Source organism: Talpa occidentalis, unplaced genomic scaffold (genome assembly GCF_014898055.3).
Source record: "Talpa occidentalis isolate TD23 unplaced genomic scaffold, MPIMG_talOcc4v2.1 talOcc4.4, whole genome shotgun sequence".
Classification (NCBI taxonomy): Eukaryota; Metazoa; Chordata; class Mammalia; order Eulipotyphla; family Talpidae; genus Talpa; species Talpa occidentalis.
In genome coordinates this window covers 81,996,051-82,021,423 of record NW_023604295.1, presented here as the reverse complement: position 1 = coordinate 82,021,423, position 25,373 = coordinate 81,996,051, and the positions used below count along the sequence as shown (strand labels likewise).

General features: G+C 39.5%; 1 protein-coding gene and 1 pseudogene across 3 annotated transcripts in view; both read right to left on the bottom strand.

The window, feature by feature from the left end:
• BCHE (butyrylcholinesterase) overlaps positions 1–5,772 on the bottom strand; it is a 91,274-nt gene extending 85,502 nt beyond the window's left edge. For all 3 annotated transcript variants that reach the window (XM_037525769.2, XM_054700727.1, XM_037525770.2), the window contains exon 1: positions 5,620–5,772. The gene's annotated coding sequence lies outside the window, so the exon portion shown is untranslated. The remainder of the gene's footprint in view (positions 1–5,619) is intronic.
• LOC119258391 (U2 spliceosomal RNA) lies at positions 4,855–4,940 on the bottom strand (annotated as a pseudogene).
• Positions 5,773–25,373: the final 19,601 nt, after the last annotated feature.

Genomic DNA, 25,373 nt, shown 5'->3' with positions numbered 1-25,373 from the left:
TAGGAAAAGGACAGTCTATATATTCAATACAATTTCTTTGAAAGTTAAAAACAGAGAAGGACTTCTTTCCCTGAATTATGATGTCAAAGAAAATTAATGGGTGATAATATGATCTGTGGGGAAAGATGCTAACATAGAAGGAATTTTATATTTGAGAATTACTTTATGCACATTTATTAAATAGCTGTTAATAAATTATATGCAGCTAGTGAGTTTAAATATGTTAGCTTAGCCAGATTTATTTGTATTTTGATAGAGGGCTCAATAAATAAAAAGAAAGTCCTAAAGCTGAGACATGCCTGGAAATAGTGCCAGAAGTAAAAATAAACTGAGAACTACAAAATCATAACTATTTACTATCTTAATAAGTAACATGTATTTGACAACATACAGACTAAAGATTCATTATGCAATATGAATTTCTTTTAAATAAAAAAATAATTTAATACTAAATTCTGAAATCTCACATGACAAAGAGGGACAGAAAAATTAAATAAAGCAAATCTCATTTAAAAGAATCAACATCTTTAAATAACTGAGTGGAGAACTAATTCAAAACATCAAATGCAAACACTGATCTCACCCACATCATAACTAAAGCTCATAAATGTAAAAATCTTTCCTGTTATTTATTTATCTTTTTAAAGTTTTATTTATTTATGCATATAAGGACTGGGGTACAGGCCAGAGGTGTGGGGGGTGAGAGGATTCACCAGAGACAGAATGGGGAACAGAATAGACAAATCTACTGAAATACTTGGGAGAAGCACTGGGCAGGTCAGGAGAGGTCTGCTGTGCCATGCTGGTCTCTCCCTGGCTGGGGATCAAACTCATGCTGAAGAAGCTGCTGAAAGCTTCACAGTGCTGCGCTTAACCCATTGCACCACCAGGGAGGCCCATTAATGTAATTTTAAATTTCTGAGAGTTACAGGTATTTTAGTCACAACTGTTAGAATCTTTTTTTTTTTCTTCTGATAATTTCTAAGTTTCTTCTCTTAAGTAAATGGATGTAGGTCTTTGGAGAAGAATAAAGTGCCGTATAGATTTTAAAAACAAAACATGCTTTGAAAAATAAAAAAATGAAATAAAACACAAATATCATCTCCTCCAAGCTGCAAATTAGATAATTGTAGTATCTTTGGTTGTATAATTCCTCTCTTTTGTGTAGTGAATCACTGTTCTTCTGAGTCTAATGTAAAGATCATCTGGTTTTATTTCTCGGTTTTATATAAATATTATTTTAGCTTTATAAACCAAACGCCCAACCTAATAATTTTAGATTTCTGATCCTTTTAAAAACATTTTCTTATGGGCCTCCCCTGGTGGCACAGTGGTTGAGCGCTGGCTTGCAAAGTTGTCCACAGCCTCTGCAATGCCGGTTCAATCCCTGGTAGCCAGCGAGGGTCCCACATGGTGCGCAGACCTCTCCTGTCTCACCCGCTGCTCCCCTCAGAAGTGTATTTCGTCGGTCTGCCTATTCTGTTCCCCACTCTGGCTCTGGTGAATTCTCTCACCCTCCCGTTCTTCTGACTGTACCCAGTGCTTATATAAATAAATAAATAAATCTTAAAAAAATTAAAAATATTGTCCTGCAATTTATTATAATTATACTTATATAATAATTACAATTACTACTAAAATATTTGAATTGATACATAATTAATGACATAATAATTTTCATCAAATAGATTAAAAAAATCTACTATAACATCTAAATAGTTATAATATCTTTCCCATGTACCTTAATGTGACTTACATAAAAAATTATATTATACGCTTTTATTTATATTTGGCACTAAGTAGATCTTAATATTATATATCATGATTCATATGATAATAGTCTTGCTACTTCAACAATATCTCAGTTATCACCTTGTGAATACTCATTATAAGCGTGTGTTCATTGCAAGAATGGAAATGTAATTTCCAGCTCTCCTTGATGCTATTTGTTGGAATGCTTTCTCTATTATTAAATTTAATCTTTAGGGGCCTCCCCAGTGGCAAAGCAGGTTGATCTCAGTGCTGTGAAGCTGTCTGCAGCCTTTGCAGCAAGGGTTCGATTCCTGGCCAGCCAGGAAGATAACCACATAGGTAGCAGAACTCTCCTGTCTCATCAAGCTGCTCCCCTCAGCAGTGTATTTCGTCAGTCTGCCTGTTCTCCTCCCCACTCTGTCTCTGGTGAATCCTCTCACCCTCCTGTGCCTCTGATATGTACCCCAGCTCTTGTGTTAATAAACAAATCTTTTTTTAAAAATAAATAAAAAACTTGACTTGCAAGGCCATTTCTTTAAAAAAAAAATCTTTAATATGAAAATATAAATATGTTATACTCATTTTTAGTGCAGGATAATACTTTAATATTTAGCTGCAATAACTTTTAAGTAAAATTATCCTTTTCATAATCTAGTCTATTATGCTATTCTGTTGTTTTTCCATTAATTTTTTTAACATTTTAATATAGGTAGTCACATGATTAAATAATCACAGGAGGTATAAAATAAAGGAAACTAAGAAAATGTTATTATTCTATATCTCTAAGTCTTTATATTAATTAAAATAGTACATAAAATGTTATTGTTTTTCCTTGGGAAATTTTCACACTAGGTACAATTTATTATCTAAATTTGAATCAATTAACTTAAATTTTCATATGTTTAAAATATGAAAGTAGGCTTTGTTTGGTCTTGCAAAAGAGAAATAGTAGGTTTAGTTTGTATGATGGGAGTGAAAAGGGAATACAATCTAGAAGATAAATAGAATATAAATGAATACTACACTGTTCAAAGTTCAACAAATGCTCCAGGATATCAAAATCTAATGGCAATATTTGGAAAATATTCTAAACTTTAAAAAATATCACTTTCAAAATTAAAACAGGCAAAAATACTTTCCTTCTTTTTGATTTTTATAAATTTAATTTTAAAAATAGTATCAAAATTCCTCAGCCAGAGGCCTCCCTGCTGGCACAAGGGTTAAGAAGCAACCGATGAAGGGCCTCCCCGGTGGCGCAGCGGTTGAGCGCTGGGTTGCGAAGCTGCCTGCAGCCTCTGCAGCGCTGGTTCAATCCCCACCTGCTCCCCGGCCACTGGAGGAGGGTCCCGCATGGCGCGCAGACCTCTCCTGCCGCCCGCTGCTCCCCTCAGCAGTGTACTTCGGTCCTTCTGCCTGCTCTGCTCCCCGCTCTGGCTCTGGTGAATTCTCTCATCCTCCCGCGCTTCTGACTGTACCCAGTGCTTGTATAAATAAATAAATAAAATAAATCTTTAAAAAAAAAAAAAAAAAAAAAAAAAAAGAAGCAACCGATGAAGCTATCCACAGCCACTGCAGCACAAGCTAGATTTCTGGCCAGCCAGGAAGCAACCCACATGGTGCAGCAGACCTCTCCTGACTCAACTGCTGCTCCCCTCAGCAGTATACTTAGGTTAGTCTGCCTATTCTGTTCCCCACTCTGTCTCTGGTGAATTCTCTCACCCCCCACACCTCTGACCTTGTATGCTTAAATAAATATTTTTTAAAAAATTCCTCAGCCATTTTAAAAAGAAATATATAATACCCTATGGCATTAGTGTGATAAAATTATGGCTGTAGAGATACTTATTTGCCATAAAAGTATATCAATTAAGTTTTCAAAATAATGAGCATGCCAAGGTCCAATTAAAGCATGCTGAGTCCAAATATTAATAGTAGTTTTCTCTGAAAATTGGTTTTATAAAGCTATCATAAACTATTTCTATGTGAAAACAAAGCTTCTTGTTTGTTTTAAAGTTTTACCCTCTTGCAATGGTATGTAAAGAACCAATTACATAATGTCATCCAGAATAAGTGCCACTAAAATATATTGGGTCAAATCAAAACAACCAAGTCTTTCTATCAAATCTAAAAAGCTTCTTTTGTTACACTTTAAGTGAAGTAGAGAATGGAGAAAATCTGTCTATAAATAGACTATAGCTCTCCCTTTCAGGGCTCTTTCAGATACCCATAGACTCTGAAAGAGTTTACAGATAAAAGACACTATATTAGGTAACAGAAGCATAAGATCTGTATCCGTCCTCTTCTGGGAAGAACATCCACAAGCTTTTCAATATGTGAATAATTTTAGAATTAAACATAAGTATTTTCGAATCTTTGCAAGATGGATCTTTTCTTAGTTAGACTTCTATTCAATTATAATTGTCTAACATCTGGGACTGTTCAGTTTTGATAAGAATAAGTAGATATGGGGATAAAAATATTAAAATGAAGACAATGTACACTTGAAATATGTATTAGTAATTGTTGCCAAGAAACTAAAGCAGAACTAAATCTAGAAATAAGATGTAACTTGCTAAGACATTATTGACTTGTATTTTAAAACTGCATTATGGAGTAGATCTCATTTTCCTACAATTAAAGAAACATGACATTAAAAGCAATCATATCCAATTTAACAGAGTGAAAACAGAACATGAAAATCATATTAGAAAATGTATTTGGTATTCAAATGACTATGGACATTCACAGAGAATTCTAAAGATTTTAAATTTTAGTATAAAGTGACTGTCTAAATACTCATGATTATCCTTAGACAAAGTAACTATTATTTATATGAAATATAGTAGTATTTACAATAATTATAAGATAGTTTATATTACGGAAGGCATCACACAGGTTAGTAGTAGGAACTCATTGAGTTTACTATCACTATAGTCACAAAAAATTTGGAAGGCATAATCAAAAAGTTAAAAACAAAATACAGATAGAAATCATGAACAATGAAATAATTTTATTTATAATTTAGTTTACTTTTAATCATTCGTATATTTTATATAAGATGCTTAATCCCCTGATTAAACTGAACTAACATCAACAAAATAAGATAGGTATCAGCAGAAAATCTCTATCTGCTTATGATTTCTATAATAATACTACACTTGATCTTAGCCAAAAGGCCGAGAAGCAATGATTTCTCTAATAATAAAGGTAATAGCAAATACAAAACACTTTGCTATAATTTAAACACACATATAAAAAAAGGAAGATCACAAAAACGGCCAAAGGGAAATATTTTTAAATCAAATTAGGAAATAAATGTTTCTTTTGCATAAAATAAACTTTTATTTTTCCTTTGCCAGTTGATATTGTAAAGTTTCAGATGACAAAGTATTGATTGATTAAGAAGAGTATTCTGTCAAGCCTGACAATAAGAACTATTAATTTCATGACATTAAAAAAGAGGAAAAAAGATAAAGAATGTTCACAGATCACTTTTGTTATTCTCCAGTAGAAATTCACTAAACAGTGAATTTAAGGATAAAACACAGCATAAAATATTTTCTCTTAGGGAATGCATTAAGAGCACACATCACGGTGATTCCACAAGTGCTATGGTCCTTTATGAAATGTTGAAAAATTCCTTATTTCCTCAGCAGTTAAATAGACTCTCCCTATGTTCCCCGAATAATAGGAAGATTTGATGCTTGTGCCTGCTGTCTTGCTTCATTTATACCATTTGCAATGACTATCCCCCACAGAGCACCAAAAGTATACAGCAAACACATAAAGGGATCACAGTCCTCCTGCAGAATGAGGTTCACAGCAACATGGATCTCTACACAAAAATAAGAATTCAGCGCAACTTACCGAACTCACTGCGACAGAGATGATAAAGTTTTCAAGGAGCGGAAAATGATCTAAAACTTCAGGGAAATGCTGTATGCAGCTGCTGCTGTAGCCTGTAAATTGGACTGCACTGACATTACAATCAACTGTTACTGACAAAGCTCGCGAGAGTTGGCAGTAGCAACTTGATCTAGAGGCAGCCAATCTTTCTGTCATCTGTTCAGGGACTAATGATATGCATACAATCATTTACAAAAGTATTGCCAGATTCATGCTTCAGGATTGCAGGAACAAACCTAAGAAAGCATTAAGCTAAAAAGACATGAAAGCTTCTTTATTTAACAAGAAATGTGCCTTTTAAAAAACACTAACATAAATTTTAAATATTTCTCTTATTTTATGTAATAAAGATTTTTCTTATGATCACTTTAAGGTTTAAAATATGTATGTTCTAGACAAATATTGTTATTGAAATTCTTAATATCTTCAATCTGTGCCAACCATGCAATTTTAAAGTTAAAAGATAAAATAGAAAGCAAAATAATTACTCTGTAGATTAAGCCTAGAAGTCAACAATCACTAAGGGAATGTCTTTGATATGTATGTGCTTCATACCCGGCACCCCAACACTTATTGAAGTCATGTAGATCTAAATGTTAATAATTATCTATTCATTGACCATGCAAACAGTTAAATGAAATGAAATGCAAAATTTTCTGGTTAAGAAAAAAATATGATGAGGAATTTTCAACAAACTCTAGAAAATATATACATGTCCACTGGAAGTGTGTGAAGCCTCAGGGATGTATTTGTGTCTTTTAGATCTATTGCCCTGAAACAGGTATTTAGTTTAAACATGCAATTATAAGACTGTCATTTTTTTTGTTCCAGTCATTATAACTGACAATTGGCATAAATTATTTTACTTTATTTCACAAATATGAGTTATGTATTATTTGGTACATTTTCAGAGAAAACTAAAGCTTACAAATCATAATCTCATTTCCCGTTCTACTACATATATTTGTTGGAATCAAGTTAACCTAGATTTATCTGATGTCACATCAACAATTTTCATAATAATAGTATTTTTTTTTAATTATCTTTTCTGTAAAAGTTACTACTGAAGAGGTATTTATTAAATAACTAACCTCACAATCACAATGATTTGTCATGTATTTAGAATATAGATTATATGAATAACCTAGTTATGCAAAGTTGCAGACTACACAGTCTTTCTAAAGGAGGAAAATGCTGTGTTTTGATTTTAATGTAGTAAGTTGATAGTTATGTAACGGCTTATCCAGTTATGTGTTTCTGTTTAAATTATCGTCATTCCGGTGGCTCATTTGAAAGCTAGATCTGGCTTAAAATGTGATTTTTTTTTTTAATCTAAATGTCAAAATGCTCTCCAATACAACTGTTTGCTGTGTTAGCATGTACTTGTTCTTATTCTCAAATCATGCAAATATTGAGGTATGCCTTTTATGTTTGTGAATTCAGCAGAATATTGTGCATGATCTTAATATGCACTCACAAATATGTAAAATGTATTACATATATACACATATTTGACTTTCAGTTTTAAATATGAAACTAAACAAAATAATGTTTCACCAGAACATTTTTATTTTTACTACATAACTTGGCTCACCAGCAACCTAAACTGATTACAAAGCTTGGCAATTTTTGTTACCTTCAATGTTTTTGATTTAGTGAACTGCTTGTAGTTCCTTTCTCTCATGATTTCTCAGCTATGCCACATTATTTTTTGCATTATTTTAGTGCATGATTATAACATTACTTTTCCTTTATTACTTGAGGCTTTTTCTTTCTTTTGTGACTCAACATGCTGCAGCTGTTTTATTTTTGTGATGCCATTGTTTCATCACAAATATCCAGGGGAGGAAATGAAGATTAATCGGCAATTTTCCTCTCATACCTGGCCAGTGTTGATGGTTAATAATTGTGCTGTTAAATATTGAGTATTTCTGTAAATGACAATGTAGAAATCACACAGGACACTTGATACAGCATTAGCACTGCTCATATTTTGCGAGCATGTATGCTGAAAGTTGAGCATGACAATCATCATGGTCTTCACACTGTGATCATTTTTATTTAGCCTGACACAATAGCTTTTTGGTTTTAAGGTTTTATTATAATGCAGTCTCCACTGGGCTGCTGTCTCCTAGATACAGTGTTTTCTAGATTGTATATCTCAAAGAGATTTTAGACAATGTGGGAAATATCAAGCTCAAATTATACAATTATATATTGCATATATATGTAATGCATACAATGTATACAATTTATTTTAAATATTATATTAGTCTTCCTTGGGCATACTGATGCCACACAAATGTCTTCTCTTTTATTAATACCTTCTTTTTGTCTCCACAAAGTAATGTATTCTTTAAGAAACTATGAAATACAAAAAAAATTGTTTAACAGGGCACCATAGTGTGCTCACATTTACAGAAATAGAAACTATCAAGTGATGTGTTTCATTCTATTTTTTAAAGTTTATCTACATAATTACAGTTATCTGATTACCTGCCTATATATACCAATAGCAAAATATATCATCATAATTTTTGTTTCTTATTTTCAGATTATTACATGATACATTTTATTAAAATATTTTAATGACTGAGTAATATATTATCAATTAGTTTACCAGAAATTATTTCATCATTTGTTACTTATATGATGGTAATAACAATGTTAGGTAATAATTATTACAAAATCTGTTCTAAGTACTTGAACATAGTAGCAATAAAAATTCAAATCATTATTGAAAAACTAATACACTTATTTTAAGGTTGAGGAAATTTTGTAACAAAGGGTTTAAATAATTTTCCAAAATATGTTATATAGGCAATAAAATATATTTTCTATTTTTTAAATATTTATTTTATTTATTCATGTATAAAAGAGATAGGGTGTAGGCCAGAGGTGTGGGGATGGTGAGAGGGTTCACCAGAGACAGAGTGGGGAGCAGAACAGAGAGATCTACTAAAATATATTGCTGAGCAGGTGAGCCAGGAGAAGTCTGCTGTGCCATGTGAGTCAGCTCCCTGGCCAGGGGTTCAAATTCATGCTGGAGTTGCTGCCAATAGCTTCATAGTGCTGAGCCTTAACCCTTGCAGTACCAAGGAGGCCATATTTTCTATTTTTAATGTAATATAATTAAAATTGATATTTACATATTGTGGTGCCAGGAAGGGCACAGAGCTGATTCTCTATGAGTCTATGCAGACAGGTAAAGGAGAGTTCTGGAGCCCTCATGGATTTCTCAGGCTTTTATTGAGCTCTTAGATGTAGTGCAGCAATCAGGTACATGGCAGGCAGGGGTTCCAGTGGGCCAGGAGGTCAGAAGACTTCCCAGCCCTGGAAGAATCTTCACTCTACTGGGCTCCCTGGTGTTCTCTCTCCTGCTTCTGTTTCTCTTGGCAAATATATCAATACTCCAGCCATAGCCCACAGAAGTAAACAATACAACTAAATATAACAATGTAACAAAATGCAGGTGCCACCATCAAGCAGGGCAATCCTAATGGCTAGAGGGCAGAAAAGCCTGAAAATCATTTACCTACACATGTGTAAAAGACATGTTTTGCTTATTTTCCCCAAAATGTAATAACTAAATATGATGAGTAAAATGTAGACTTTTACAAACTCTGAGATTCTCCAGAGACTGTGAATAAGAACAGATTTCCAACAATTCTTGCAGAAAGAGGAAATGTTCTTAATCAGAATCTATCTGAATAAGCCTCTAGAACCAGGAGACTGGACATTCACACTTAAATGTGACAGGTGTTTAACTGAATTTCATGACAGATTTTCAAAGTAAGTCTAGTCTTGCTGGCAATAAATTTCTTTAAAACTATGCTGGCAGATAATAAGGGTGTGACTGCAGTCCAGTGTCATAACTAGGCAATAAAACAAAGGTCAGCAATTTAGTGACATTGAATGATGGAGAGTCTGAAGTTAGCCTTGTGCTGCTATTTATAAGGGAATATTGTAATTTGTGTAAAGTATTTCTTTTTTTTTAAGATTTATTTATTTATTTATTTATACAAACACTGGGTACAGTCAGAAGCGCGGGAGGGTGAGAGAATTCACCAGCCCCAGAGTGGGGAACAGAACAAGCAGACCGATGAAATACATTGCTGAGGGGAGCAGCAGACACTGCAGGAGAGGTCTGTTGTGCCATGTGGGGCTCTTGCGGGTGGCCAGGGTTCGAACCGATGCTGCAGAGGCTGTGGGCAGCTTTGCAGCCCAGTGCTCAACTGCTGTGCCATGGGGGATGCCCTGTGTAGAGTATTTCTGAAAATAGTTTTATAGGCACCAAATTTTGGGTAGTCTAGAACCTTAGACTCCAAAATGTAATTAAAATCAAGAAAAAGTCACAATTTCTGTGAAAATATGGCACCGAGTAGAATTTCATGGAAGTTGTGAAGACATTCAGTGTAATCAAAGTTAAGGAAATAAGTTTAGGGAAAAAAAAAAAAAAAACTCAAACTTTTTGTTTGCTTTTTTTAAATAAAGAGAGAGAGAGAGACTGAGAGAGAAATAGCAACTGTCCTTGTTTATCATCTTCTTGAATTGACTTAAATTAACTCTTGCCAAACCCTTGATTAATCTCAAGATTTCATTAACTTTATAAGCATGCTATCAAGTCAATCCAAGTGCTCTTTATAAATCCAGATATTTTTGGGTGATGTCTGTCAGGTATTGCTGTAGGTGATCTAGAGAGGGTATAAATAGTTCCATATTTGTGGTCAAGAGTTCTATAGAATTCTATGGAAACAGAATAGGCTAAATGGAAGATTGAATCAATGACCTTCAACATAGTTATACCCAAAGGACATAGGTGGAAGAAGAGAGAAAAAATATATATTTAAAAAAATAGACATAATTCAAAAAACATTTGACACCATAAAGAAAGTCAAAAAAGGGGCCTCCCTGGTGGCATAAGGGGTTAAGATGGAGCACTATAAAGCTACCTGCAGCCACTGCAGCACGAGTTTGATCCCCAGCCAGGGAGGTGACCCACATGGGGCAGCCAACTTCTTCTGACTTGCCTACTGCTCCAGTCAGCAGTGTATTACAGTCATTCTGCCTGTTCTGTTTCCCACTCTGTCTTTGGTGAATATTCTCACCCCTGTACCTCTGGCCTATACCCCAGTCCTTGTATGCATGAAAATATAAATCCTTAAAAAAAAAAAAGAAAGCCAACATAATAATAATGTGTATCCCAGATGGTGAAGAGAAAGATAAGGAAATAGAACCTGATCAATCAAATAATAAATTAAAAACTCTCCATACCTAGGGAAAGGAATAAAATATATCTGTCCCTGAAACTAAAAGACCACCTGGTTACCTAAATGCAATGACACCTATACCAAGACACACAATAGTGAAATTAGCAATATTTCAAGACAAATAAAGACTAGTGACAGTGACTTTGGGGAAAAGAGAGGTAATGTATGAATGCCTTCAGGCTTACATCAGAATTTCCAGTAGAAATGCTGTATGCTATAGGCAAGGAGAGAATGGAATGACATATTCAATGATAATCAAAGATAAAAACTTTCAGCCAAGGACAAGAATCTACAAGAATCCTACAAGAATCTCTTTCAGATACCTAAGAGAAATAAAGACCTTCTCAGATGACTAAAAGTTGAAGGGACTTATAAGCACTAGACCTCCCATAAAAGAAATGTTGAAGAGTGTACTTCTATCTAAGTTAAAGCAAAGAAAATCAGCAATAAATAAATAACAACATAAGCAGATTAAACCAGAAAACTAAAGACAAAATGACAGTAGCAAATATCCATAGATCAATAATCACTCTAAGTGTAAATGGACTGAACTCACAAATGAAATGGCACAGAATGGTTGATTAGATCCAAAAATAAACTAACCATACTTTTGTCACTTGGGCACCTATATTATCTCCAAACATAAACAGACTCAAGAATATGGGGTGGGGGGTCTACAAGCAAATAGGACTAAAAAGGTCAGGGACAGCAATACTTATATCAGATAAAAAAAATTTCAGTTAAAAAGTGTAACAAGAGACACCTCCCCAGTAGCCTAGGGGTTAAGTCAGTGCTACCACTTCAAAGGCCCACCTTGATGGATAGAATTTGATCCCAACCTGGAAGTTAACCCATACATGGTGCAGCAGATTTCTCCTGTTTCACCCACTGCTCCCATTAACAGTGTATTTCAGTCAATCTGCTGTTGTGTTTCCTACTCTGTCTCTGGTGAATCCTCTCACCCCCCCCCCACTCCTCTGGCCTGCATCCCAGTTCATCTATGCAAAAATAAATAAGTAAAATCTTAAAAAAGAAAAAGGAAAAAGCCACTCTAGGGGCAGGATGGGCACTGCATGGGTTATCTATGATATGGCAGATGGGTAAAGGAGAGTCTTGGAGCCCTCAGTGGCTTTCTCAGGCTTGTATTGATCTTTACATGCATTGCAGCAACCAGGTACACGGCACACAGGGGTGCCTGGGGGCCAGGAGGCCAGCAGGCCTCCCAGGCAAGTCTTTGCTCTGGGCTTCTCTGGCCTCTTTCTCTCCTCTCTACTGCCTCTCTCCTGCTTCTGCTTGTCTTGGTGATTATCTCTCAATATTCCTCCCATGGCCCACAGAAGTAAACAAGATAGCTTGAACAATGTAAAACTGCAGATGCCCAATCAGGCAGGGCAATGGCAATCCTAGTGGTGGGAGGGCAGAAAAGTCTGAAAGCCATTTACCCTACAGCCACACACAGAAAAATATGTAACAAGGGACAACACCATCCCCAAAACAAAAGCCCAGGACCAGACAACTTCACAAATGAATTCTACCAAACGTTCAGAAATTAACTAGTGCCTATTCTATACAAACTCTTTCAAAAATGTGAGAGGGCCTTCCCTGTGGCACAGTGCTGGGCTGCAAAGCTGCCTGTAGCCACCGCAGCGCCAGTTTGATCCCCGGCCGCCAGCGAGGGTCCCACATGGGGTGCAGACCTCTCCTGCCGCGCCCGCTGCTCCCCTCAGCAGTGTACTTCTGTTCAGCCTGTTCTGCTCCCCGCTCTGGCTCTGGTAAATTCTCTCACCTTCCCACACTTCTGACTGTACCCAGTGCTTGTGAAATAAATAAATAAAATATTTTTTTTTAAAATGTGAGAAAGAATACTACCAAATACATTTTATGAAGTCAACATTGCACTAATATCAAAACCAAACAAAGACAAAACAAAAAAAAAGAAAACTACAGGCCAAAGTCCTTAGAGAACATTGATGCAAAAATCATCAATAAAATTCTTGCCAACCAAATCCAACAATGCATCAAAAAGATAATACACCAAGATCAAGTGGGATTTATTCAGGGATATAATTATGGTTCAACATCTGAAAATCATTTAATGTAATCCAACACATCAGCAAAATGAAAGAGAAAAAAAAATGATCATATCAATAGATGCTGAGAAGGCATTTGACAAAATTCAACATCCGTTTATGATGAAGGCCCTAAAAATTCTTGGGTTAGAAGGAACATACCTTAACATAATAAAAGCCATATATGACAAACACACAGCCAATATTATTCTCAGTGGTACAAAGCTTAACATCTTTCCTTTAAGATCAGGAACAAGACCAGGATATCCACTCTCACCATTGCTTTTCAATAAGACACTAAATCCTAATCAGAGCAATAATACAAGAGAAAGACATACAAGAAATTCAAATAGGGAAACAAGAATCAAAGCTATCATTTTAGCAGACAATATGATAATATACATAGAGAACCCTAAAAATTCCACAGAAAAAATCTAAATAATAAACCATTTTAGTAAAGGAGCAGGATACAAAATCAACACACAAAAATCAGTAGCCCTCCTATATGAAAAATCAATCTGAAGAAGAAATTGAGAAAACCATCCCCTTTACAATTTAAACAAACAAACAAACAAATCAAATACCTAGGTATAAACCTAACCAAGGAGGTGGCCTAAGCCTTATATCTCAACACTATCATCTCTAAGGCTTCAGGTCAATCCCTGGACAGGGAACTAACTCAACTGGTTCTCCTGTCTCTCCCACTTCCCCTTAAGAAGTGTATTTCAGGGGCTTCCCTGGTGGCGCAGGCGGTTGAGCACAGTGCTGTGAAGCTGTCCGAAGCCTCTGCAGTGCTGGTTTGATCCCGGCCGGCCTCAGAGCAACCCACATGGCGAGCAGACCTCTCCTGTCTTACCCGCTGCTCCCCTCAGCAGTGTATTTCGTCAGTCTGCCTTTTCTGTTCCCTGCTCTGTCTCTGGTAAATCCTCTCACCCTCCCGTGTATTTAGCCTGTACCCTGGTTCTTGTATAAATAAATAAATAAATCTTTAAAAAAAAGGAAGTGTATTTCAGTCAATCCAACTCTTCTGGTCTCCACACTGTCTCTGGCAAATCCTCTCAACTCCCACCCCCACCTCCACACACACCTCTGGCCTATACCCCAGCTGTTTTATGCATAAATAAATATTTAAAAAATAAAATGTTTAAAATTTGAATCTTTAGCTATAAGATTAACATATAGTGTATGCTTTATGTTATTTATATTTTATGTGAAATAAATAAAAATGAAGAAAATAGATTATATTACAATGAAGTATCCAGACAGTTTCTGTAAGTGAGAATTCATTGACACTGTAATTTTAATAAAAAGTGAAGAAAAGTTTCTGTGCAAACCTGTCTGACATGTAAGGGACATAATCACAAATAGTGCATGGTGCAGACTAACAATGGGATTGGACATTAGAGAGGATATTTGGAAGGATCAATTTTGAAAATCTAAATGAATTCTGCAATATTTTTTTATTTTATTTATTTTTAAAGAATTATTTATTAATGCATACAAGAACTGGGGTACAGACCAGAGGTGTGTGGGGTGAAAGGATTCACCAGAGACAGAGTGGGGAGCAGAACAGGCAGATCTACTGAAATACACTGCTGAGGGGAGTAGCGGGCCATCGTTTTATCTCTATATTCACAATGCATAGCACATAGCAGATATCATATAAAGATATGATATTTGGTTGAGTGTATAAGTACACACGCAAAATGTGTAGATAAGTTTTATCCAAATTGATTATAGATTACCACACCACACCCACCACAAAGACACCCATATGTGTCTACCACAGTTCATCATGTGTGCTATTTTTGCTCTCCACATGGCCCTTCTCCCTCAATTTTACAATCAGATGTACAGGGTATCTTTTCATATGGTTCTCTCTATTCCTTTGTTGTTTTTTTCTCTATAGTCCACAAGAATGAATTCACTCAGTGTTTTCTTCCTCCTTCTGGCTTACTTTGCTTAACATAAATCCCTCCATCTCCATCTGTGTTGTGACAGTGGTAGAGTTCATCTTTAATAGCTGAGTTTTATTCCCTCATGCATGTTTATCACATATTTCTAATCCATTCTTCTTTTATTGAACACTAAGTTTGTTTACATAACTTGGTTATGTAAATTGTGCTACAGTGAATACAGAAGTACACACATCCTTACAAATTAGTGTTTTTTTTTTTTAAATATTTATTTATTTACTTACTTATACAAGAATGGGGGTACAGGCAAGATTCCTGGGAGGGTGAGAGTATTCACCAGAGACAGAGCAGGAACAGAACAGGCAGACTGACAAAATACACTGCTGAGGGGAGCAGCAGGCGAGTAGGTGATGTCTGCTGTGCCATGTGGGACTCTCGCTAGCCAGCCGGAATTGAACCAGTGCTGCAGGGGCTGTGGACAGCTTCATAGCACTGTGCTCAACCGCCTGTGCCACCAGGCCAAGCCCCAAATTAGTGTTTTTTTGCACAGTAATAAAATGTTGTCATTTACTCTCAGAACTTTAAAGAAAAATTATATAATATACAATTACATATTTCACCTATTATTTTCACGTATATAATTTCACCTATATAATTATATAATAGGTGAAAACAAGTCAATGAGAAATACATTTAAGTGATAAAGAACAAATATGAACTCAGTGTTTACAGTAACATCTTTTTATGTAATGATGTAACTGTTAATGACTTGCATGAGATTCAAGAATAGAAAATTATCATTCCTTATGATATCATTATATCAACAAAACAATATTTCAAAACCTTATTGGAGTCATTGGTTTTCTTTATATTTTCTTTGATGCTTTGCCAAGGCATTTCTTCACCTGGTAGGATAATCCTGGCATTTGAAGCATTTATTGACTGTGGAGTTTGGACTGTGACATCAGATGAACACAAACCCTGCTTCTTGCCACTCATCTTCATCTTGCAGAGCTGCAGCTGTGCTTAGCAACAGAATGCCAGATGGCACAGAGACATCAATTGATTAGTACTCATGAACAATGTCACCTACCAGAACAGACCACAGGCAAATTGACAAAAGCAATGCTATGCTTCCTGGCCTGAATGGAGGAGCCCTTTATATAGATTTATGAGTACTCTTAAAAAGCCTGCACTGTTTGGAAAATTGTTTCTAAGGTAAGGCTACAATTTCAGTTATATAGCCATGCATGTGTTGCTGGAATTTTTTCTTTAGTGTTTAATCCTCTTATCTATACATCTACACAAATTATAATTCTTTGTTGTCTGCAAGCGCAAATCCAAAATTATCTAGTCTATTTTTTTAAATATTTTTATTATTTATTTATACAAGCACTGGGATACAGGCCAGAGGCGTGAGAGGGTGAGAGAATTCACCAGCTACAGAGCAGGGAGCAGAACAGGTGGAAGGACCGAAGTACACTGTGGGGCCTGGGCGGGGAGCAGCGGGATAGACGGGAGAAGTCTGCCTCTCCCTGTGGAAATCTCCCTGGCTGGCCAGGAATCGAACCTGTGCTGCAGAGGCTGGGGACAGCTTCACAGTGCTGCACTCAACTCGCTGCGCCACTGGGGAGACCTATCCAGTCTGTTTTTTTTTTTTTAATATTTCTTCTTTATAAATATATTTATTTATTTTTGTACAAGAGCTAGGGTACAGGGCCTCCCTGGTGGCACAGCGGTTGAGCGCTGGGTTGCGAAGCTGCCTGCAGCTTCTGCAACGCCGGTTCAATTCCCGGCCACCGGGTGAGGGTCCCACATGGCGCGCAGACCTCTCCTGCCACGCCTGCTGCTCCCCTCAGCAGTGTACTTCTTCAGTCTGCCTCTTCTGCTCTCCGCTCTGCAACTGGTGAATTCTTTCACCCTCCCGCGCTTCTGACTGTACCCAGTGCTTGTATCAATAAATAAAATAAAAAAGGGGGGGCTAGGGTACAGGCCAGATTTGCGGGAAGGTGATAGGATTCATCAGAGACAGAGTGGGTAGTAGAACAGGCAGACAACAGAAATACTGCTTAAGTGAACAGCAGGCGAGACAGGAGAGGTCTGCTGTGCCATGTGGGATTCTCACTGGCCGGATCAAGCCCGTGCTGCTAAGGCTGCAGACAGCTTCACAGCACTGAGGTCAACCCACTGTGCCACCAGGGAAGCCCTCTAATTTTAAGATACATTCTTAACCAGTTTTTTTTGTTGATGATAATCAGTTAACATGATAAAGTTGGGTCAGAGAGATGGCCAACAGAAGAATTTTGGAATTAACAAGCTGTCAGGTTGAGTCATCTGTTGACAAATATTTTTTTTTTTTTTTATGAGTGAGTCATGTTTGTATAGAAGTCATGCATTATTGTATTTAACATCACTTTATATAGCATAACTTTAATTGTTTGTTCTCAAACCTTGACTATAAGCTATGTTTTATGACCTAAGAATGGATGCCAAAATTTGATAAATGCCGGGGACCAGCCTCCGGCAAAATGTCGTGTCAGGGGTTCCTGAAAGGAGGAGACGGCCTCGGCGACCTGTAAGGGGCTGAAACTTAAGGGCTGAAGGGAAGGGGATGAGGTAGTGAGGAGACACTAACACTTGGAGGAGGTGCAAGTATCTTCTGCCGAGAGACTCAGCAGGTCTTTATTCATTTTTAGTAAGCAGAAAAAAAAAAAATACATTGTCATGTGTAAAGCAGAAACAATTAGTGTATTTTATTCCCATGGACTACTGGCTCCTACAGGTCCCAGCTAGACGGTAGCCTTCAAGGTTAATAGATAAAAAACCACACCTAACACTAAAATTTATTTTTTTAGCTAGACAATTATCTAAGACAGTGGATAGCCGCCAGTGCATCCCTATCAGCTAAAGCCTAAGCATCAAAAGACTATTTTTTTCACATGGCCTTCATTCAGAGACCAGCTGCTACTCAGCTATCAGAACATTTTCTACCTACAAACTTCTTAACACAGTTAACTTCATTTAAAAACTTTCCTAAGAAACTTCTAAATAAAAAGGAAACTTCTAAAAAACAAAAGAAGGATTTACTATAATTGTTATGCAGGATTGCTTGTCAGATATATACAATAAATTGTCTCCCATTGTTAATTGGGCTGAATTGTGTAGTAACTAATTTCTAAAAAGGTTATTTTCCGTGCCAATTGCTTGCAGTCTGCTAATACATATAATTTATAGCCTAATGTACTTTTTGGGAAATTGTGTCTTTCTTTATGACCAAGAACAAAAAATGAAGGAATGTTAGATCTTTACACGGTGTGAGGCCCTTTACCTTCGGCCCCATGGTGTGAGGCCCTTTACCTTCCAGTGTCTAATCTGGCTGGAGCATCAAGGCCTCCTGCAGATAAATATCTATGCAAGGTTACTGAGCTTAGCTTTAGTAAATAAGTTATATTGATATTAGAAAAAAAATTCATGAGAAACTTCCTGTTTGTTTTAGTTTCTCTAAAAATTTATTTGAAGTGATGCTTGTATTACAGTGCAAACTATGTTTAAACAAATACACCTTACTGAAACTATTGAACATGAATAATGCTTGCAACTTTTTTTTCTTAAGATTTTATTTATTTTTGTGTAGAAGAACCGGGGTGTGGCCAGAGGAACAGGGAGTGAGAGGATTCACCAGAGTAGGAAGCAGAGGAGGCAGATATACTGAAATATATAACTAAGGGGAACAGTGGGCAAGGCAGGAGAGGTCTGCTTTGTCCTGTGGGTCAGCTTCCTGGTCAGGGATCAAACTCAAGCCACAGTGGTGATAGCACTAAGACTTAATTCCTAGGCCACCAAGAAGGCTCCCTAAAGATCTTGTATTTTTCATTTGTGCTTAGATGTTTGCAACTATTTTTGATACATAATATGAATTTAATTAAGAGTGAATATAACATAATTTTGAACACATAATTGATCTACTTATCTGAAATGTTACCAAAGCACCTCACTTACTGCAAGGGAAGGCTTTACTTGGAAGTTCCAAGAGGGTACATGGATACTGACCCTTTCTGTACTGAATGACATTTTAACTCTCAAAATGTAACTTTATCATCAATAATCGTCCTTATCTCTCAGAGTAATATTCTTGCTTGTGGTGTTGACAGAGTAGATCTAATAGTTCCTCATTAAATATAATCAGATTTATTTTGATTTAAAATAGTTGTTTACACTTAAATAGACAGTGAATATGAAGTTTGGGCATACAATCATGATTATTTTCTACTTCTCACCTTGACTTTCCAGTTAGAAAGCTCAGTTTTATGTGCTTTTTTTTTTTTTTTCCACAAGGGATATTTTATTTGATTATTCCTGAGCTTCATTATTACAAGAGATTTTTTTCTTTTTATTATTATTATTATTATTATTATTTTATTTTATTTTTAAACAATATTTCCTTCCCCCCAACCCCTCAGGTTGAGTCTCCATAGAATTTCCTTCCCCAAGGCACCGGTGCACCATCACCACAGTCCCCTGTGCTCCTCCCTCCCTGTCCCTACCCGCGGGATTCCAGAGGCACGGAAGAGGGGCTGGGGATGAGATGAGAGGCTGACACACTTGATGAGAAGCTGCAAAAAAGGAACTTTATTTCTTCTCCGCCTACCCTTAAGTATCTTATGCTGCGCCTGCACTTTGTCTGTTCCTCATGCTTGGACTGTTCCTCATCCTCATGCTTTCTCTGATTGGCCCTAGTGTCTCGTGTGCATCTTTTACTGGCTGCCTGTTAACTATATGCATTTCAAGCTACGCAATAGCCTGCCACAGACCCGGACATCTCCCCCTTCTTTATTTATGTGCGAACCTGGCCTGTCTTAGGTTGAGGCGTTCACAGTATCATCCTTACCCATCATCGCAACTGCTGTGTCTGCACGGCGGCACTGTCTTAGGTTGGTATGCCTGCAACACCTTCTTATCCGTCATTGGCTCACAGGGTGCAGAGAGCTATGTTTATCCATATTGGCTCCTGCTGTCCAGGGGCCCGCTGCGTCTGCCGTAAGGCAAGGCGCAGGATGTGGAGGCGATGCACATAGCGGACAAGAAGGCGTTGCACTATGACCAGGCTGCCAAACAGCATGGATGCCAAAAGGCCTAGACCACTCCAAACCTTACCAAAAGACGTGAAGCTTCCAGGCTGCATTACTTCAGCCCTGGTGGAGTGGATCGTAGCAACCTGTTTTGCCAATTGCAAGGTATAGTTAAGAAATTGCTGGCTCCAGGGGGCACGCAGGGCAGCATTAAGGCTTTGTACAACTGCTAAATGATTATGCAAAACAACTGGCGTAACACAAGAGTATTGGTAGGTAGGCATGCATGCAATATAAGAGGTCAACATAAACATATCAATTTCTTCTTGAAGTAAGGCTATCTGCTGATTCAGGTTTAGCTTCCCTACATGAATATGATTGTTGAGTGTGTTTTGGGTAGTTAATGCGGCAGTGACCTCCGACGACAAGGTATTGATGGCATTTGCAGTGGCCACAGAATTTGAGATGGCCAAAGCCGCTCCTTTAGGGACCCCGGCCTGGATATCCAGGTTCTTGCCTGAAGCAGATACTGAATGCTAGCCCGAGTTAAGTTTCAAGTTTCCCATTATGACGATTGAATCCTGCCCCCTGCCTGCTCGTTGTGGCTCGTTTGTATTGGTTGTCTCTCCTTGTTCGGGATGACGAGAGACTCCCTCTTCTGGACCTATATAACACTGTACACATCCTGAATAAATGAGACTAGCAACGATCCTGGCTTTGTCTCCACTCCTTGCATTCCCCTGTCCTGCCAAGTCCCTGCTTCCTCCCCCAGGTGCTGTGTTGATTTGCCCTGCAGGTCCCGACATGCTCCCACTGCCGCCGCCGCAGCAATGGCAGCAACAGCAACCACTGCGGCTGTAATGCCAACATCCCTTTCGTTACGGATGATGACTGCTGTGGCCAGGTTGCTGACATTGGCAGTAACAGTGTGCCAGGGATCCTCATGATCACCACCAGTTGTCCTCGCGACATGTTCCAGCATGATTGAAGCTGACACGGAACATCGGAACAATTCAGCTCTTCTTTCGTGGAGGGCGATGAATTAGTATCAGCATGTCTGCAGTCCAGGTCGCCTGAGGCAACATCATCTGGAAGCAGAGGGCATTCGTGAAGTTCCAAACCCCGGTGACATTTGGGGCTGAGGAGTCAAAAGGAACAGAGGGAATACTGGTGGACAGGTTTGTGGCATAAATCTGGGGAAACACGCCACTCTATCGATGGACAGGAAGCAGGAGCGGTGGATGGTGTGTCACTGCCCAGTGGATCTCCCCTGACACCGTCACGGTCAGGGTCATCAAGAGCAACATCAGGATCTGTGGGTGCACAGGCTGCATCTTCATGATTCGGTGGGGGGTGGAGAGAAACCGGACCAAACGCCACAGTAACCAGATGGGACGGTCAGCCGACCTAGGGAAAAGACAAACACTGCCTGATGTTTGGGTTAACACCGGCGTGGGTGGTTGCCAATCCCCTGAGGATGGGTCTTTCCACCTGGCTGTTTGTAAGGGAGGCCAGCCATCTGGCTTCCAATGATGATCTGCCGCTGAGCAGGAAGAGTCCAGCGTTAAAAATTTTTAGGTAAATAACGCTAAGGTTAATCTGTCCTTGGGGGATCGGTACTCCCCCTTTTGTTTTTCAAGCATGGACTTTAGGGTGGCGTGTGTGCGCTCCATGATAGCCTGACCCTGGGGATTGTAAGGAATGCCAGTGCGATGTTGTATAGCATGCTGACTGCAAAAGGTAGCAAAAGCCTTGCTGGTATAAACAGGGCCATTGTCATTCTTCAGAGCCCTAGGGCAGCCAAGGGCTGCAAAGGCGGCGAGCAAGTGAGATATAACATCCTTGGTCGCCTCGCCAGCATGGAGCGTGGCGAAAATGAACACGGAGAAGGTGTCAACGGATACATGGATGAAAGCCAAACGGCCGAAAGCAGAAAAGTGCGTTACATCCATCTGCCACAGATCATTTGGCAAGAGCCCACGAGGGTTTGCCCCTCTTTGACTCTGGGGGGCAGGAGTATAAGGAGCACACTGCTCACAGGTGCAGAAGATATCCCACGCCTGTGCTCTGGTAAGACCGTAACGAACGGCCAGTGAGCGGGCATTGGTATGCATGTGGTTGTGCTCTTCAAGAGCACTCTGTAATGCAGGGAGTGGAAATGAGTGAGAGTCCACAATATGGTTACCTTCAGTGAGCGGACCAGGGATGGTCAAATGGCTACGAATGTGCCCAGTGAAAAGGGGGTGAGCTCTCTCCCGTATGAGAAGCTGAATTTCATGGAGTAGAGATTGAATGGGGCTCTGCGAGGAAATGCATGCCACAGTCTCTAACAGCGGGACTGACATAGCCAAATATTTACTGTCAGTATAAAGGTTCATAGGTGTGTCTGAAAAATGCTGCAGCGGTGGATAATGGCCACGGCCTCTACCAGCTACGCAGATTTATGTGGTGTCGGGATTTGGGTGTGTTAAGTCCATGAGAACATGGCTGCCATCCCTGTGGACGAACCATCCGTAAAGACTGTGCATGCCTCCTCAATAGGAATGGTGGAAATAACCCTCGGGAAGCAGAAGGGATGAGATTGAAAGAATGGAATAAGGGGATGATGAGGGTAATGACTGTCAAAGAATCCTGAGAATGTGCAGTGCAGGATAGTCCATCAGTGTCATGGCGAATGAGCCATTCTAATTGCCATTTGGTGTAAGGGATAACAATCTTGTCTGGCAGGGTGCCATAGATTGAGGCGCTGAGATGTAAAGCTACCATAATGAGCTGATGAATCGCTGTAAAATATGGCGTCAAAACACGTTTGGGCGAAACAGGCAGATGAATCCAACGCAAAGGCCCATCTTGCCAGAACAGGCCTGTGGGAGTAAGGTGACTGGCAAAAACAAGTAGGTCATAAGGCTTTGTAGGCTCAATACGCTGGTTGGTGACAGCTTGCAAAGCCTTGTCTACGGTTTGCAGAGTGGCACAGACTGCGGGCGTAAGATCCTGTGGGGAGGTTGGATTTGAATCCCCCTTGAGTAAGTCAAATAGAGGTTGCAGTTCTCCCATGGTGACACCTAAAGAAGGTCGGAGCCAAGTGAGATCACCACATAATGCTTGAAAATCATGAAGAGTGCGCAGGCCATCACACACCAGCCGGAGATTTTGTGGTCTGTACGTAGCACCCTCAAAAAGATATCCCAGATATTGGAAAGGTGGGAACATCTGCAGTTTTTCTGGGGCTATCTCCAGGCCTGCTGCAACAAGGTAGGTTTTGAGGACAAGGAGGACCTCATGTAACATGTGACTGGAGGGTGCAGCGAGAAATATGTCATCCATGTAATGGACTATACGCACTTCTGGGAAAGATTGCCTGATGGGAAGTAAGGCATCACTGACATGTAACTGGCAGATAGTAAGGCTGTTTGCAATGCCTTGAGGGAGGCATACCCATTGATATCGTTGGCTGGGAGACTCCAAATTCCTAGCTGGGAGAGTGAAAGCAAATTTGTCTGAGTCTGATGGATGCAAAGGGATAGTAAAAAAGCAGTCTTTGAGATCCAAGACAGCTAAGTGATATTTCCTGGGGATACCGGAGGGGTCCGGGACACCCGGTTGGACTGGGCCCACCAATTCCATGGCCTCATTCACTGCTCTAAGATCTTGTAATAGGTGCCATTTCCCTGATTTTTTCTTGATGACAAAGATGGGGTGTTCCAAGGGGAAGTAGAGGGGACTAAATGTCCTGCTGCTAATTGTTCATGTACCAGCCAATGAGCCGCCTCCAATTTCTCATCTGTAAGTGGCCACTGAGGGACCCAAACTGGTTGGTCCGTTTTCCATCTAATGGATAAAAGGGTCCATATAGGCGGCATTTCAGTGGCCACTAAGAAAAAGGTGTCTGAGCAACCATCCCTAGGCCTCGACGGTCCCCTTCTGTCCTGATGTCTGAATGTAGGTCAAAAGAAGAAGGGCCCTGTTCCAACTTCCCCAATCCCTTCCCTGGGGTGTAACCATTATTTATCATCATCTGAGTAACATGAGGCCCTGCTACCAGTAGAGCTCCCATAGCACTGAGAACATCTCTGCCCCACAAGTTCATGCGGATATTAGGGAGAACATAAGGTTGGAATCGCCCAGAATGACCCTCTTCATGTTTCCACTGCAGTACAGCGGAACTGCATTGAGGGTTTTTTGTAGTCCAAGACCCTGAAGGATAGTGTGGACTTCCTGGAGAGGCCATGATGACGGCCAGTGTTTAGAGGCTATGATTGAGGTATCTGCACCCGTATCCATGAGGCTGATGAAGTCTTTTCCCTGAATTTTTAGTGCCATGGATGGTCGATCCTATAGGGACAACGCCAGGTTAATGACGCTGTCTCCCGAAGATCCAAAGCCAGAGGAGCCCCTAAGCTGTCAGAGGCACTTCCCTGATGAAGGCAACAATGGTAGGGGGATGATTTGTGTGATACGGTCCCCCTCTTGGATGGCAACCTTGCCACGGAGGGCTTGGGCCATGACTTTGATTTCACCTGTGTAATCCTGATCAATTAGGCCTGGAATAATTGAGAGGCCTTTCAAGGCACTAGAGGAGTGACCGATTATCAAACCAAGGGTGTTCTCTGGTAAGGGGCCATACACGCCTGTCGGGAGTAGCTGTACTCCCATGGTAGGCGTCAGTACTGAGTATATGGTTACGGAGATGTCATACCCTCCGCTGTCTTTTGTGACACAAGGGAGGTCAGAGAATAATCTGGCTGGGAGCTCTGTATGTCTGCCATAGTCTGTATTGCCCTGTACAGCTGGGGAGTCCGAAGCTTTGGCCCCCCGTGGCGGTTTCCCTGTTGAAGGGCGTGGCCTTCGCTGTCAAACTTGGAGCGACATTCATTTGCCCAATGGGAACCCTTCCTGCATTTTGGGCAAGGACCAGGTGGCAATCTCTGTGTGTTCTGAGCACTAGGTGGAGGAATCGTAGCCCATCCTAGAGTGGGGCACTGTGCTTTAAAATGGCCTGCTTTTCCACAGGCGAAACGGGTGCGGTTGTTGCCTTCTCTGTTCCGTGAGGAGTTGGAGCCTCACAAGGCTGACGCAATCATGCTGCCCATGATCGATGCCTCACTAATGTCTTTGCACAGCTGTATATAATCCTCAATGTTTGCCCTATTCTTCCATGGTCTGATAACGTCTTGACACCACTTGTTAGCATTTTTGAAAGCCAACTGTTTGACAAGGGGAATAGATGCCTCTGTGTTGCCTAAAATACAACCTGCTGCCATCATCAACCGAGCCACGAAATCTGCAAATGGCTCGGAGGCTCCCTAGACTATGCGTGTCAAGTTTACATCTGCTCCTCCCCGATCCCCTATGGCTCGCCAAGCAGCCTTCGCCGCTACTGCGACCTGA